Here is a 17335-nt window from a genome sequence, read left to right on the forward strand (position 1 = left end):
AATAAACTCAATGCACAGTTCACTTTGCAAGTACTGCTATTTAATATGTGTTTTGATTATATCAAACCTCTTATCTGACAAGGTTAAATAGCTAAGACACTTGAGTATGCAATAGTAATTTTAAATACATAAAAACTGAAGTGTATAAAGAAAATGAAAAATTAATTTAGAAACTATGCTGACAGATACCTTCAAAACAGGTCAGACTACTTTTCCCTTCAGGTTCTGTGTTAAACTATTTAATTATGATGGCATGCAGTCTTGCCAGTTTTTCTTCCCCATATTGTAGTAACAATGTGAGAACAGAGCTAGAATTCATTGTGGTTCACATTCATTGGAAACTTTATAGCATCCAAGTTCTTAAAATGTCAAACCAGTATAATTTTCTGTCCGTAGCAATATATATTTTTTTCAACTGCCAATGCACAACTGTTAATAAAATCCTATTATCTTAGGCCAACATAAGTTACCCTATTCCATCCAGAAAAAGGAATACTCAATATAGGTTTGGGAAGCATTTTGTTAGGGATGTAAAATCCTTTTGAACTGGTTAAACATTAAGTTTAACCAGTTAACCAATTAAACAGGGGGGAACAGCAGACAGGGGCTGTTCCAGTTACTTTGGAGCATCCCTGCCCATGGTGGGCTCTGCAGGGCTGGAGCAGCCCCTTGGCTTTCAGCAGGTTGAGGGCTATTTCAGCCTCTGCTGATTACCCATAACTGGTAAGTCTCACCCATTAAGGGTGAAGCTTACTTGTTAACTAATTAATCATTAACATCCCTAATTTTCATATTCTTAGAATAAAGAACAGACATGAGTAACAATACTACTAACTAAGGTTTTTGAATATGACACTACTTCTGCAGCAACTGCTGGACAAACTAATACGGGTTGAACCTCCCTGGTCCAACACCTTCAGTACCTGATTGGCCCTGAACAAGAGAATTTGCCGGATGAGGGAAGGTCAGGCATCCGGACTCCCTTGGAGCTACCCTCGTGGCTGCTACCCCAGGAAAACCCAGAGGCCTGAACTCCTCCGGCGCACCTATCTGGCTCTGTTGCCCCCAGCCCACTCACGGGGTGGCAACTGCTTCCAGGGCTCCCCGGATCCAACCGCCAGCCTCACACAGGAAAGCAGTTGCTCCCTTTCCCTGTTCCCAATGGAGCAGTAGTCTCTCCCTGGGCTCTCTACCCTTAGGTCACTGGCCCTGTGGCTCCACTCCCAGATGCTCTCAAACTTTGCAGCCAGGGATCTCTAATCTAGCAACATCTCTGGTCCTGACAGACCATGGATGTTGCCAGAGCAGAGAGTCCTAGACAAGAGAAATTCAAGCTGTCATAATAAAAACAGACACGATAACATTTAATAGAATACAGGTAAATAATCATTTTCCTACTATTTGCCAAGGATTCAACATTTGAATTGCTCTGAAACATCAAAGCTAACAAGAAATTAAGAAAACCAATACAAAGGCATAGTGACACCGACAGAATCAAAGGTGTCAATATTTGGGATAAAAACTAACAGTCTTGCAGCACCTTAGAGGCTAACGAAACATGTAGATAGTATCATGAGCTTTCGGGGGCACAACCCACTTAATCTGGAGAAGTGGGTTGTGCGCATAAAAGCTCATGATACTACCTACATGTTTTGTTAGTCTCTAAGGTGCTGCAAGACTATTAGTTGTTTTAAGTTTTTCCAGTTACAGACTAATTCAACTACCTCGCTGAAGCTTTTAAATATTAGGGATCTTAGATACCGTGCAACTGAATAGACATGTAACTGCATAAAACTTAGTGGTTACATGACTATTTGATAGTCCTCAGGGATGGAACCAGCAGCCAATATGCTCCAGCCCCAGGGGGCACCCTACCATCCCACACTGCTGCCTCTATCAGATAAGCCAGTTTAAAAAACAGTTCCCCACATAGACGGGCTGCCTGTCACCCCGCACTGCAGCCTCTGCTACAGAAATAGTAGCATGAGGTGGGTGCAGCCCCTGCCCACGATGATTTGAGCTCCCTGTAGACAGAGACTGGTCCGCAGCAGCAGCCCCTGTCCACGGGAAGCTTGGACAGGAGGAGGGGAGCAGGTGGCACCATGGAGCTGGTGCTAACCCGCTTTTAAGCCAGCTCCTGCTCTAAAGCAGGCCTGCAGAGCCAGCACATGCAGGGAGCCTGCTTGAATGCAAAATCCCTGCACAAATCAGCTCCAGCCTGCCTCCCTTACCCTCTGCACTGCTGCCTTTCTATCAGAGGCAGCAGTGTGGCAGTGGCAGGAAGAGGGCAGGCAAATCCAGTGCTTGTGGGGAGTCTGCTTAAAGCCAGCTCCTCCTGTGCACTAGTTCCTATTCCACCCCCCTTTGCTGCCTCTGATTCAGGGACAGCGGGGAGGTGGGAGTATGTGTAGTCGAAAAGATTAAGCAATAAACCAAGGCTTATCGGTTAATCGTGTACTCGCCTACACACTGACATCCCTATAGTCAATATTTATCCAGTTTACTTCCTAAAGGATCATTCCTGAAATAGCTCAAACCCAGTGTATCCCCTAATAGACTCTAAATGGCTCAAATAAAACAATATAGTCAGTCATGTAATCAACTCAGCCACAAAAGAAAACTTAATTTTATAAAGATAATTACTATTCACAATACAAATACTGGTTAAATATAAACAATTCTCAAGTAATATCCTCTAAGTGATGCACATCTCCACATGTTACATAAAATCGGCTCCCAGCGCACAAATGTGTGCTCATTACAAAGGATCCAAATTTAGACAGCATTTATAAATGCATAATTTTATCTCCAGCAGGGATCTTAATGATCCTCAGCCTGACTTTCCAGGACACAGAACACTGGACATTCTCCAGTAGTCCTGCAAAAACTTTAACTTGTATATGAATTAGGGCATATCTTTTAGAAGAGACGTCAATCTGCATTTCAAGATTTCCAGCCATGGAGAATCTACAATATCCATTGATGAGTTGTTCCAATGGCTCACTACCCTCCATGGTAAAAAATCTGCCCCTTATTCACTGTTTCAATGTAATAAGCTTTAGCTTTGAAAAGTTCCATACTGAATCTTTTTAATCCTTTGTATTCTATGTTTATAAGCCCTGAAGTATCAGAAATATTCTCCTAGTGATACAGACTTAACAACTTGTCTCTTAACCTTTTCATAAAACACTGCCTATTTAGCTTAAGTCTCTCATTGGAAGACTTAAACCAATCTTGGCTCTTTTTTGTACCTGCTTCAATTTTTCAGGCTTTTCTTTGAAATACTGACACCAAAAGTGGCCAGAGTATTTCCAGAGTGGTCTCACCAATACCATATATAAAAAGTAATATCAATTTCAGTATTCCTACTCAGTGTTCCTTTGAGCATCCAAAGGGATCTTCATCCCTTTTAGCCAAAGCATCACATTAAACAAATATGAGCTGCAAGTCATCTGCCACAACTGCCTATGTCCTGTCCAGAGTAAAGAAATGAGACTTATTTCTGCTAACAGTCTCCAGTGTAGTCTGAAAGACAGTACTTAATCTTTTTACATAGAGTGAAATCTTTCATAATTACCAAAACCTTAAGCCTAAGTCAACTTCACAAATACAAATGGGAAAATATAATTAATTTATTGTGGTGTTTGAGCCTCTCAAACCCTCTCAACTTTTTTTTCTGAAGTACCTTCCACACTTTTGTTGGAACACCCTGTGCTTTATACAATACTTCTCTGCAAAAGTATTCCATTCATTTTTTAAAAAAGCAAAGATATTATACTTTCCAGTCATGTTTACATACATGATATACAGACTAATTTGGGCAATAGTCAAATCGATATTAAGAAAATCACAGTTTGGTCACCTAGTTTCCATATATTTCTGGTCTAGGTGTTTTCCAGAGACACTGATTTATTTGTTCTACACAAGTAATAACATGCAAAAAAAGGCCCAAGTTCTGTTTTAGTACCAACAAGACTGAAGTTTGAAGGAGGTAGGACAATTATGATTGAGCCAATAAAAAAGCCTGCATATTAAAATTTACTTAACACAAATGCAAAGTAGCAAGGAAAGATTTCAAGAGGATTAGTTGTCTAACCGAAAAGGGGTGCACAGCAAGCATCCACATGCTGAATGTTCTTAAATCACACCCAGCATCACTAGAGAGGCAAGAGGAATACTTTTTCTTGCTCAAGATTATTCAATGATGTCACATGCAGAAGGCTTGGAAAGTGTGCCACTCAAAACTATCTACATTGTATAAGACTCATTAGGATAGCATCTGAAAGTTTAAATATTGTGTCTATACTAACAATTTTCTCACTTTTGCTCTTGAACCAGTGAAGCTGGTAGTGTCTGTGGTAGTCTTGATGGAAGTGCTAGTGAAGAGAGCATGAAAAGCCTCTGCCATTTCTACATTAGCACTTCCACCTTCACTACCACAGATCATGCAGCACCAGTGCTAAACAACACTGGGATAGATCACAAAAATTCCATCCAGAGGCACATGCACGCAAACTCAACTATGCTAATTATCTCACATGATTGAATGCTTTTAAAAATGCTTAAATAGTGCTTTAAAAAACTGAAAATTATGTAAGTGCAAGTCAGTAATTCACCATCATAATCTTATGCAACCATACTACAGTATTTTGAATGTGCCCAGTACAAGAGTTAGTGAACCGTATGATCAGTGCAAAGATGTCCTTTTTTAAAGATAAAAATGTACAATTAGGTTTGGTAATTTTTGCAGATTAAAGAATAATTTCATCAATCTGCTAGAATGAAAGTTATGCTAACATTACCAGTTATTGTACACAACACTTACCCAGAAGAAAACCCAAACAACTAAAAATAAAAAACATTAAGTTTTATGAATTTTAGGATTGACAGAAATACATTTGACTAAGTGTCTAGAGTTTACTTATGCTGCATAATATGAGATTTGAAATCTAGTAAAATGAGAGGTGTTGTACAGATTAGAACTATATATTGTTTCAGTAAAATTCTAACACTACAAATACATTATACCAATACTACAATATATTACGCCTATCTTAAAATGTTCTATTACTGATCATTTTCAGTACGATACTTCATGGAAAACTGTCCATTTGAATTAAAAGCTATAATCGTTGAGAAAAAGATTTATTACAGAACAGCGTAAATGTTCTTCTAGTACTTAGTCTTGTAGTTATGTAGGTAAAATATTGCCAAATTAGTTCTAATTTCTCTAGTCTTCAGTTACAATATTAAAAATACAAGGTATAGCAACTCTGATTTTTTTTAAAGATACGCTGTGTTTACAAGTACTTAATATAGTCCAGACATTGGTTCCTACCTAAATTGCCGCATGACCAACCTGCTTTTTCTTGGAATGGCATGCTTGCCTATCATACATACACATCCCTTATTCATAATTAAAACCTACACATGCAGTATTTTGTCTTGATATGCTTTAATCCAGCATCCTTGATGATCCCACCTCTCTCACTTAAACTTATAAAGTATTAACTTTCAGGGAACAAAGAGAACAAGAATGAACATTACAGAAAAAGAAGCTTCAGGCAGTAGCCGAGTTAGTCTGTACAGGATAAACTTCAAGTGCTACCAGACTATTTGTTGTTTTTTTAAGTTTATTATAGGAAAACAGCATTAAATAGATGCGGCAAGTTCCCCACCATTTTCACAAAAAAACTGTTTAAACTAGCATAGTTTGTTTCTCCCAAGGAAACCTTAAAGTTATTAAGAATTCATGCCAGCACACTAAATGAAAAAAAATGGAAATGGAAACCATGATCACACAATCAATAACTCAGCTATTTAAGCTTTTACTAAGGAATTGTCTCTATTCAAAATTGTACCAACCTGAACAAGTTAAAATTACTTTGGTTTTCTTATTCTATTCCTCCCCTTCCTCAATCTGGCCACAGTATAAAACCAAAACATAATACAATGCAATTAGCTATCTCTGCATAGGAAAACACCAACACTTGAAAAATGGGGTAACTGAAAGACAGATACACCGAAAAAAACTACTGGATGAAACTCTAATAGATTCAAAGAGTTTACAGCCAGAAGGGACCATCAAATCATTTAGTCTGACCTCCTGTTTATCATTTCATTTCACCCATTTCCTCTGTATTGAGCCAAATAATGTGTCTGGCTACAGCACATCTTGCACAAAGGCATCTAAGTCATGGCTGGAGATGGAGAATCCACCACTTCCCTTGGTAGGTTTTTTTTTGCTATGATTAATCACCCTCACTGTTAAAAATGTGCGGCCTATTTCTAATTAGAATTTGGCTGCCTTCAACTTCCAGCCACTAGCTCTTGATATACCTTTTAAAGAGTTTCTACAGTGCTTCACTGCTCTACTTGAAACAAATCATGTTGAGAACAAAATTCAATGCAGTTGCAAGGAAAAGCCAACTAATTTGCAAGCTGTTTAATGCTCCTTAAGAGGCACAGATTCCACTGTGACTCCTTGATTTCAGTTCTCTAATGCAGGGGTTCTCAAACTGTGGATCCCGACACCCCGGAGTGTCACAAGCAACTTAGAGGGGAGTCGTGAGCAACTTAGAGGGAGGTTGCGGAATCACAAAGTTTGAGAACCTCCGCTCTAATGTTCTGCAAAGAGCACATGAAAAAGTACTTAGTAGATTCCATATAAAAACGTTGAATATGCAAATAATAAAGTCTGTCAGATTACATTTCAAACCAGTGACCACTCCCACATGGACTTTCACTGTCTCTCAAATCACCTAATTTAAATGTTTTAAATGATATACTTAGCAGTTACACAACTATTCACTAGTCCCCGAGTACGGGGCGGGCAGCCACTATGCTCTGGCCCCACTCATGGGGAGCCCCCTATCAGAGACCGCAGCACAAGTGGCAGGTGGGAGCTGGTCTGTGAGGAGAATCAGTTTAGAAACCAGCTCTGCACGGGCTGCATGGTGCCCCACGCTGCTGACTCTGCTACAGAGGTAGCAGCACAGGGTGGCAGCAGCCCCGTGCGCAGGGACTGAGGAGCAGCCTCTGTCCATGGGGAGCTCAGACCACCTGCGGACAGGGGCTGCTGCTGCAGACCAGCCTCAGTCTGCTCTGAGCCCAGGCCACCGTGGACAGAGGTTGCTTTGTGGAAGCCTCCCCTGCCCGCGCTACAGAGGCAGTGGGAGGGTGGAGTGGGGACAGTGGCACTGTGGTGCTGGGGGGAACCAGCTTATAAACTGGCTCCCCCCAGCACCAGCTTCTTCCTGCCCCACCTCTCAGCCTCTATAGGAGGAAGCGGGGACAAGAGAGGTGGATTCATAGAGCTGACACGTGCAGGGAGCCTCCCTGAAAGCCAGGTCCCTGCATGTATCAGGTCCAGCCTGCCCCCCTCATCCTCCACACTGCTGCCTCTGATGGGGGGGAAACAAGTGGATCTGGTGTTCCTGGGGAGTCTAATTAAATCCAGGTCCTCACAGGCACCAGCTCCCACTCCCTTGCTACCTCTGATACAAAAGCAGCAGAAAGGAGAGGAGAGCACGTCTGGTCATCAAGATTAACCAATAAACCTAGGCTTATTGATTAATCATGTAGTCAACTATACCTTGACATCCCTACTTCACAGTACATAATGAACTGCCACAATAGTATTAGTATGAATAATGGCAAGGATACAATGAAATAAAATCAAGATTAAGCTGTTTCCTTTGCTCTCTGATTTGACTTTACCTTTTCCAAAAGTAATAGCAATCTTCTGACATGACAGCCATTTTTGGCTATACAATACTTCAGAAGCTTCAATGTTGAAGCACATTAGAAAGCTTCTGGAATCCCAAACCAATGGGTTTAAACAGACAGAAATTGTGTATGTTCTGGGAGATGTTTTCTCACCTAAATTAAATGTTTTGAGTAAAAACAATTTAAAAAGCCACACAGTCTTGTATGCACGTGCAATAAAGCAGATAAAATATTCCTGTAATGCCTAGCTTAATTAATATTTGCTCTGACAATTTAAAAACCAAACTATAAGAAAAGTCAAATTAAAAGACTCGAGCGTGACATGAACATGGGATAGTGTTGTCACCTGATTAGATTCTGACTGAATTGGAGAGAATTTGTTCAGTTTACATTATCTGTTGTGGATGCATAAAAGCCACCCCTCCAGATTATGACAATGCTTTCAAATACAGTCCAACATATTTGCAAAAGTAGACATACTTCACCAAAAAGAGTCAGCTGATGGGGGGGAAGTTACACTATCTTAAGTGAATATGCAATAGGAATGTGAAAGGCTAAAAGCTTGTTAAAAATGACTTAGTATAGACAAGGTCACAGGAAGTTGAACGGGAGTGTGCAATTTGACACAAGAAAACACTATACGTTATAGTATCCTTATTCATTTTCATAGGGCTAATGCTGTTCTACTCACAAAGCGAAAGTACTGTTTTAAAGCACTATAGTGGCATTTGCTACAGGGGAAAAAATGGATGAGAAGGGAAGAGGATTCAATGAGGAGGAAAGCACATATCTGAAGTGTTTTCATCAGAAGTCTGGATTTTGTCCTATTTGTTTGCCTTTCATCCCCTATTTAATTTCTAGCCACTTTAAGTTTAGGCTTATACATTAGCCTGGCATTTTAGCAGCTCCTTTTCAGAGACTATATAGTTAGGAAAGGGAAATGTTGCAGAGGGCTTTTTTGTTGTTGTTTCACAAAGCCATTCCCAGGAAAACTGTTTACAGCTTTTTTTGACCCACATTCCAATCTTGAAGAAGCTATAATGACTTCCTTCACCTTTGTAGCTACAGGCTGGCTAGGAGTACATTCCAAAGCCTGCAGGAACTTCTTTGAAGAAAGCCAGTCTGTGACCACTGAACTGCTCAGCTATATCCCTCCTGCAGCCCTAACCCTCACTGCTCCTCCCTACAGACTAATCCACAGAGATCAAAACCTCTCCTTAGAGATGCCACCTCCCTGGCAGCAGGTCTGTACAATATTGAACAAATTATGAAAGCATTGCACTGGTTCTGGAGGAATGTGCTTTTTCAGTAATATTTATTTTCAAAAATATATTCATTTTTCTAAAAAAGATAGCACACCTTTATCCATTGTGGCAAAAAACAAGTGGCCACTCATTTCTGTATGTAAAATTTGTAACAGATTAAATCATAAAGCAACAAGCCCTATATTATGGTACTTTGGGATATTATATTATCAGATTTATTATAGTATCCCAGCTTACATAAAGAACCCCATTCCACTAACAAAATTCAGAAAAGGTTAAATTCCATGGGGAATTCTGTGGCATTGCACAGGCACAGAATTAGTACTAGGGATTTGACCATGAAGTCGAGTACACCGTTAACCAACAACCCTGAGCTCATCAGTTAACCCTCTTGGGTTACACACAGCACCTCTTTCCCCCTGCTTCCGCTGCCTCTGTATCAGTGGGGGAGGAGGTGCTCTGCTTTTAAACGAGCACCAGCAGCACCACCACCACCACCCCGTGCACCCGTTCCCATGGAGCTGCCTGCCCCCCCCCCCCCCCATATGCTGCTGCCTCCCAAAGAGGCAGCAAATTGGGGGGGGGGATAGAGGGGGAAGGGGCAGGAGCCAGTTTTGAAGCTGGCTCCCGCAGAGCCAACTGCCCCCTTCTGCTGTCTTTGATATGACCCATGCTCATGGAGAGCTGGTGCTCGCTGGGAGCTGCTCTATATCAATTTACCTAGTAAGTAATCTATTTGCCAAACAACATTTCCTGAATCTTTTCTGTCATCTGTACTGTTACAGACACACTTGCTAACAGGTATTTTGAAATAAATCACCAAAATAATTGAAACTGATATGATTATATTGTGTTATTTTGACAAATAAAATAAGCAAACATTTACCTATTTGAAAATATTATGCACAGAATTTTTAATTTTTTTGTGCAGAATTTCCACATGAGTAATGTTCAAATCATAGAAGACGCGTTGGCATTTTAAAATGCCAATTTTTTTTTTTTAAAAGCCCACATTCACTACTTAGAAATATTGATAGCTCAGAATAATATAGACTATAAATACAAATTAAAAAAAACATAGGACTTTCAGGTAAAGTCTTCTTCCTTCACAAAATAAGTTACAAGTGCCTGACTGGCTAATTAGATCTCACGCTTAGAGAATGACAACTCATTCTAACCTTAAATCCTGAAATAACAATTTGGTACACATCAGCTCAGGCCCTCACAGACATAAATCCACAATATAAATAACCACACAGAAACTGGCACAAATAAAGCTCAGTGCTCAGAAAGACAGTGTTAACACAGAAACTTGCAGAATTCAATACAGTATACCCTAGCTTGAGGTCACCGGGAGAAAAACATAGAAATGTTTTATCATACTTCAAGAACCAGCACTGTGCTCAACAACTACATAACATTCAATGCCACTTCCTTTATTTTTACAGACTGTAATTCAGGATGTTGTGATTTTTATCATTCATTAAATTATTACATATTTTGAATTACAACTTGCATACAAAGCAGCCACTCATAATGGAGTCCCCCCCCCCCGTTCAAATGAAACATTACTTTAGAGGGAGGAAAAAAAAAAGAAAATCAGTTCAAAAGTCAGCTATCTTTACTCTCTCCTCTAGTGCTTCTTGTATTTTGTGGAAGATAAACCCAAATTTAAAAAATTAAACAAAGCAGGTTACAGTGTAGCATTATTGCCAACAGAGCACCAGAGGAGCATATTCAATTTCAATGTATTATAATGGCATAAGACAGAAGTAGTAGTGATTAATCGGGCTCAGTAGGCTTAAAAAACAATGAAAGAGAACTGCTTTCTACTAACTACCAGGATTATAATATTTTAATCAGAGGGAAGGTAGGCTGGCTGAGTGGTATGATCAACACGTCCGGTGACAGTCTCAAGGAGATCTCTGTGACCCAACCCATCACAATCCCCATACCAAACAAACCTGTACCTTACCAAAATAAGAAGGAGTAAAAGTTGTTCAGAGTCACTAAACTGAGAACATACCTACCTAAAATTACGATTGAACAAAAAATGTGAAAGTTCCACTTCCTGACTTTTCTTTACTATCAAGTAGGGATGTAAGAGTTCAACAGGTTAACCAGTTAACAGGAACCGTAAGCATCAGCTTATCAGTTAACAGTTAAACTCCATGGGGCCAAAAGCCACCAGTGACAGCCCTGCAGGGCCAGGAGCGGCCAGCAGCCCTGTGATTAACCATGTAACAGATAGAATTCTATCAGTTACACAGTTACTAATTTTTATTATTTTTTTTACATCCCTGCTATTAAGTAAACCCATGAGTAACGATAGCTATATACTGTATTTTCTTATTTTTTTCTCCATAATCAACTCAGAAAAAGTAAGGCTTAGAAAATGTTGCTTATTCCATTACAGCAGTGGTTCCACCCTGTGGTCTGCGGACCCCTGATGGTCCACAACGGTACTGTAAGGGGTCCATGGAAAGTTTAAAAGTAAGGAACAGGTCCACTGCAGGACTGGGACTTTCCATCAGGCGATTCTCATCTGGGTCTCACCATTCATCCTCCTGCCACCAGCTGCACTGCTGTTTATGCTTCAGCACTCTCCCCTCTCCCAGTCCTGAAGTGGGCCTGATCCTTACTTTTCTCTTCCCCTTTTCCCCCCCACTCCTGAACTCCATGCCTGGCCAAGGGCAGAGTGCTGGAGCAGGAGCTACCTTTGGCCATGCGAGCCCCTTCATTGTATCCTCCATGGATAGGCAGGAGACAGAGGGGGTGGGAGCTGAGGAACATGCTGGCCACCATATTATCAAGTAATGGAATATCTGAAAACAGCTATATTGGGTTGGGGGCAGAATCCATACAATTTTAATAGATTGAAAAGGAGTCTGTATGCCCAAAAAGGTTGTGAACCACTGCATTATACCTTAAAATTGTACTCTTTACTCATAACTCTCCCATGTAAACAATATATTAGCAAAGAAACTCCTGAAATACAGAGAGGAAAACTAGAACTAATCTTCCAGGCATAATTTAAATGGCAGCTCCGATCCACAAGTAAAATCAGGTAAAGGTGTACAGAACAGTGTGTCTGCCAATACTAAGCTACTTGACCAAAAGGACTTAAAATAACTTTCTCTAAAATCCATATCCAGGTTAAATGTCACATACCAAACAAAAAGTTTGCTGCTGTGGTTTCTCTATTTACTGCTGCTACGTAATTGCCTTAAACTTTGATTTCATCTGTCTTTATTTCCCTGTCCTTTGTGCAGCTGTATGTGTTTATGGACATAAAGTACAGAATTGTATTAAGTCTACTGGCTTGTTACGGGACATTGCATTACCTTTCCCCAGTTCAACATCCAACCAGCAGAAGGCTCCATCATCCCTCCAATCCAGGAAAAGGAAGTCATAGCCTGAGATTCCCTGGAAATAGGTTAGGCAGAAAATCAGAGGGAGAGAGAGGCAGTATAAACTGGGAGCTGGCTGCAAAGGGAAGGGTTGGTCAAGGCACACTAAGATCTGGGACTGGAAAGCTGAGAGCCAAGGAGACGCTGCCTACTGGCGACAGAGGGCCAGCAAGAAAGAATACAGGAGAGCGTGCTGCTAGCAGAACAATGGTATGGAGGAGTTACGAGAAAGGCTAACATTTGGGAAGGAAGAGTCCCAAAGCATTGTTACAGGCTGGGGACCACCTGGTTAAGCAGCAGTTCTTCAGAAAAGGACCTGGGGATTACAGTGGATGAGAAGCTGGATATGAGTCAACAGTGTGCCCTTGTAGCCAAGAAGGCTAATGGCATATTAGGGAGCATTAGGAGGAGCATTGCCAGCAGATCTAGAGAAGTGATTATTCCTCTTTATTCACATCTGGAGTATTGTGTCCAGTTCTGGGGCCCCCACTATAGAAAGGACATGGACGCATTAGAGAGGGTCCAACAGAGGGCGACCAAAATGATAAGGGGGCTGGAGCGCATGACCTATGAGGAGAGGCTGAGGGATTTGAGTTTGTTTAGTTTGCAGAAGAGAAGAGTGAGGGGGGATTTGATAGCAGCCTTCAACTTCCTGAAGGGAGGTTCCAAAGCGGATGAAGAGAGGCTGTTCACAGTAGTAACGGATGGCAGAACAAGGACCAATGGTCTCAAGTTACAGTGGAGGAGGTCTAGGTTGGTTATTAGGAAAAACCATTTCACTAAGAGGGTGGTGAAGCACTGGAATGGTTTACCTAGGGAGATGGTGGAATCTCCATCCCTAGAGGTGTTTAAGTCTTGGCTTGACAAAGCCCTGGCTGGGTTGATTTAGTTGGGATTGGTCCTGCCTTGGGCAGGGGCTGGACTTGAAGACCTCGTGAGATCTCTTCCAGCTCTATGATGCTATGATTTTGTCATGCATATTTTTAGTAAAAGTCATGGACCACCTATGAACCATAAAGAAGAAAATCACCAAAGCCTGTGACTTATCTATGACTTTTACTAAAATATACATAACCAAATGTATATTCCAGGGTACCCGTGCCACCACCAGCACCTGAAGCAGCAGGAAGCATGGGTCCCTCAGCTACTACAGGCAGTGGAGGGACCCTGCAGCTCCCAGGCATTGTGGGCTCATGTCACGGAGGTGACAAAATTAGAGCCCCTGTTATGAGACCCCTTACTTACACACACCTGTACAGGTATGTCATTAGATCACAGTTTCTCACCTGTGGCTTTTTGTGCAGCCACAGATCTCCTAGGCAATTATTTGGGTGTGTGGGTAGAAAGCACCACTCCCTCCTCTTCCTCCATATTGCTCCTGGATGCACCACCCTGTGTCACCTCTGCACAGAGGTGGGATGTAATGCTGAAGAAGCAGGGTGAGTTGTCAACTTATAGGGGCTGGGCAGTAGGGCTCAGGTTTCAGCCCTGAGGTGGTTGTTGGTGGGTTGGGACAGAAGGATTTAGAGAGCCTAGCTGCATGGAACAGGGTTCCAGCCATGGGGCTTTGGGCATCAGCACCCAGCTCCTGCTGTGGTGTTTCCAGTGCTGACCCGTCAACACTGGCCACACAGCCTTGGTCTTTGGCCATAAGGCTTCAGGCTCCAACTGCTGGTCATGTAGCAGTGGGTTCTGCTTCCCGAATCTGCCTGTATGGCACCAACCCCTGGTGGCAGATGCTATTCCTGAGAGCTCACTCTGACACCCAGCTATTCGCCCTAGCCCTCGCTACGTAGCAGTGGGTGCCAACCCTGGGCTCTGGCAGGCACCAGCCCTGGGTGTAGATCCTTTGGTCCTGGTTGTGCAGCAGTGGATGCTGGCTGCAGGTGCTGATCCCCAGCCCCGGCCACAAAGCAGCAGGGACTGACAGGCTCTGGCAGGTGCTGGCCCCAGGCACTGACCCATGGCAATGCAGCAGCAGATGCTAGCTCTGACAGACACTGGCTTGGGGCTCTGACCACATGGTGATGGATATTTGTCCTGAGTGTCTACCCCTGGCTCCAGCCACATGGCTGCAGGGCTCCCTTCCCTCCCACCTCCCACAGTGGCTTCTGTCCCCTACTGCCTCCCCCTGCCTCTACATCCCACCATCAACCATCTCCTCACTGAGTCTCCCCTGCTGCCTCTGGATCAGCTCCCAACGAGCCAACTTCTCCCCTTCCCTTCCTCCAAACACTCACTACCAGGGTCAGCCTTAGGCCAATTCGACCGATTCGGTTGAATCGGGCCCCGCGCCTAAGGGGGCCCCGCGCCCCTGAACCCGGAAGTGCCAGCCGGCATTACAATTCAGAGCCGGGGGCCCTGCTCCACTACTATGTGGAGCTGGATCTCTCCCCCGGCTCTGCCTGGAAAGCGCCCCGGACTCCCCTGCCTGCCCCCCACCGCGTGTCCTCCCACCCCCATCCCGTACCGTGTCCACCTCTGTGTGGCTCCCCATTGCCACCTGCTGCTGCCCACATGCTGCGTTGCAGGTGGGCGGGGCCCGGGCGTGACATCACGCCCGGGATTTTAAAACTGCTCGGAGGCACACCACGTGGCTGCTTCCGGGTTCGGACTGTGGAGCCTGAGTGCAGACTCCGGCCCCGCAACGTGGAAGGCAGAAGGTAGGGAAGGGGCTTGTGCAGCGGCTTGTGTAGCAGGGGAGGAACTTGGAAAAGGGCTTGGGCAGCAGGGGAGGGACTGGGAAAGGAGTTTGGGGGGCTTGTGCAGCAAGGGAAGGGCTGGGGAAGGGGCTTGTGCAGCAGGGGAGGGGGAGTTATTTTCATAACTTTGTGTTGGCGTTCCTTCTGATTTTTGGGTTGGCAATACTGCTCTTTGACTGGTGAATTTAGAGATGTGTCTCCCTTCAGTTTCCCTTTCCACCCTCCTTTTTTGTCACAGGTCATCAAGAGAATCATAGAGACAATGGAGAATAGGGTGAGTCCATGACTATGGTTAATAACTGGTCAGAGTGACTAACTTATCAGCCAGTGGTCTAAAGGAGCTATCTACTGCCATCTGTTAATCAACTGTAGGAAAAGGCTTCATGGGCAGAGCTTATTTATATAAGATCTTCTTTGCCACAGAGATCAATAGACACACTTGCTGTGTCAAGGTGATCAATTTTGGCTCTTTTGGGTTGAAATTCACTTAAGACTTGGAGCTGGGAGAATGAAATGTTGTTATCCATATTGTATGATTAAAAGGTTAGAGACCTGAACTTAATATGACCTGGCTTAGGGTCTACCATAACTTAAACACTAAGCAGAGGATAGTGAGTCACATCTAACTGAAAGTCACAGAAGATGGAAACAGGTTTTATTTCTGGTGGTGTAGAGTCTATTTGGGAGTCCTCAATTATATCTGCCACTTTACATCCAGTGTTTAAAGGCAGAGCTGACTAGAATAAATTGAGAGTCCTTGTCTTGTCTCAGTGATCGCTTGAGCAAAAATCATTGATAAAATCTTGTGTAGACTGACCTTGGACTCAACATGCAGTCAGTGTGTTGAAGGGCAGTGCAAGGAGGCAATGGTGGTGAGGTACCATATTACCTAGTGAAATCATTGGTGCTGAAATAACTAAGGACTGGAATTTGACCACAGAACTGACACTTTCTTAACAAAGACTCAATTTCTGCTATTTAAAAAGTAAATCAATGTAACAGAAAACTGCAACGCTCTCTGGTAACTTTTTAAAAATTAAACTTTAAACTTTATTGAAAAAATTGGATAGTTTGCAATTGAAAATATTTGACCTACACTTAAGGCAACTGATTTAATTTTGCATAAAATTTTTTATAAAAGGATGGCTTTTTTTTTGAAAATGTTCAATTATATAGATATACATTTTGATCAGATCTACTTCTGATCCTGGGGGGGGAGAGGGGGCCGCCAAAACAGTTCAAATTGTGCCCCGCACTTCCTAAAGCTGGCCCTTCCCACCACTGCCTCTGATTCAGCCAGTGCTAACAGGGACCTGGCTGAGGAGTCAGTGCTATGCCTCTTCCTCCACCCATGTAAACGTGTATCTGCTGTAACAGATGACTACATGATTAATTGATAAGGGTTATCACTGCAAGCACTCAGTCCTGTCTCCTTCTGGGTCCCAGCAACGACCTGCGCTGTGTCTGCACTGAGCGCATTTTAGGAGCCGGAGGTCAGGCAGCCTGGCTCAGTCCCAGCTTGCACTGGGTCCCCAGCACTACCCCAGCTGTGGCTCTGCAATAACTCTTAGTGCAACCAGCTATGCTATTACATCCTTACTCTGGAGAAGAAGTTAAATAAGATTAGAAACATACCTTGGTCATTTTTAAATGGATCAATACACAAAACCCTCTTTTGATGGAAAAGTAGGGCTCATCTACACTACATATGCCAGGCATGTCCAAAGTCCAGCCCGCGGGCCAATTGCGGCCCGTGTTCCGGTTTAATATGGCCCTGCAGGTAATTTGGCAATATCTATCTTTTATGGCCCCCAACGAATCCATATGTATTGAGATGAATACATTGATTTAGACCAACTGACATTAACTGAGATTTTACAGTTATAAATATATTTGGACACAACATGTATACTTGGTGTTATGTTCCTGTTCATATTTTTTGAACTTAAAAGTTGACAGACAACCTTTATTACCAATAATATGTAATGTACTTTACAAGGTTCCTGACATATATTTCAGCTTCCTGGATTTTTTTTTCATCTGGCCTTCAGATATGAAAGGCAGAGTGATTTAACACCTGTTTAGATTTGTCATCCATGTGATGAAATGAAAAGTATGCCGTTTGCAATAAACTTTGCATAAAATAGTTAATTTGCATTTTATTTTAATGGTTCAAAGAATGTCAGGCAAAATGGTCGGCCCTCACGCATGTTCACTTCATAAAATCTGG

At 42.6% G+C, this 17335-nt stretch overlaps 1 protein-coding gene across 2 annotated transcripts in view; it reads right to left on the reverse strand.

The window, feature by feature from the left end:
• Positions 1-17335, reverse strand: part of WWC3 (WWC family member 3) — a 194937-nt gene that overhangs the window by 119783 nt on the left and 57819 nt on the right. The window lies entirely within an intron of this gene.

Source organism: Pelodiscus sinensis, chromosome 1 (genome assembly GCF_052426305.1).
Source record: "Pelodiscus sinensis isolate ZL-2025 chromosome 1, ASM5242630v1, whole genome shotgun sequence".
Taxonomy (NCBI): Eukaryota; Metazoa; Chordata; order Testudines; family Trionychidae; genus Pelodiscus; species Pelodiscus sinensis.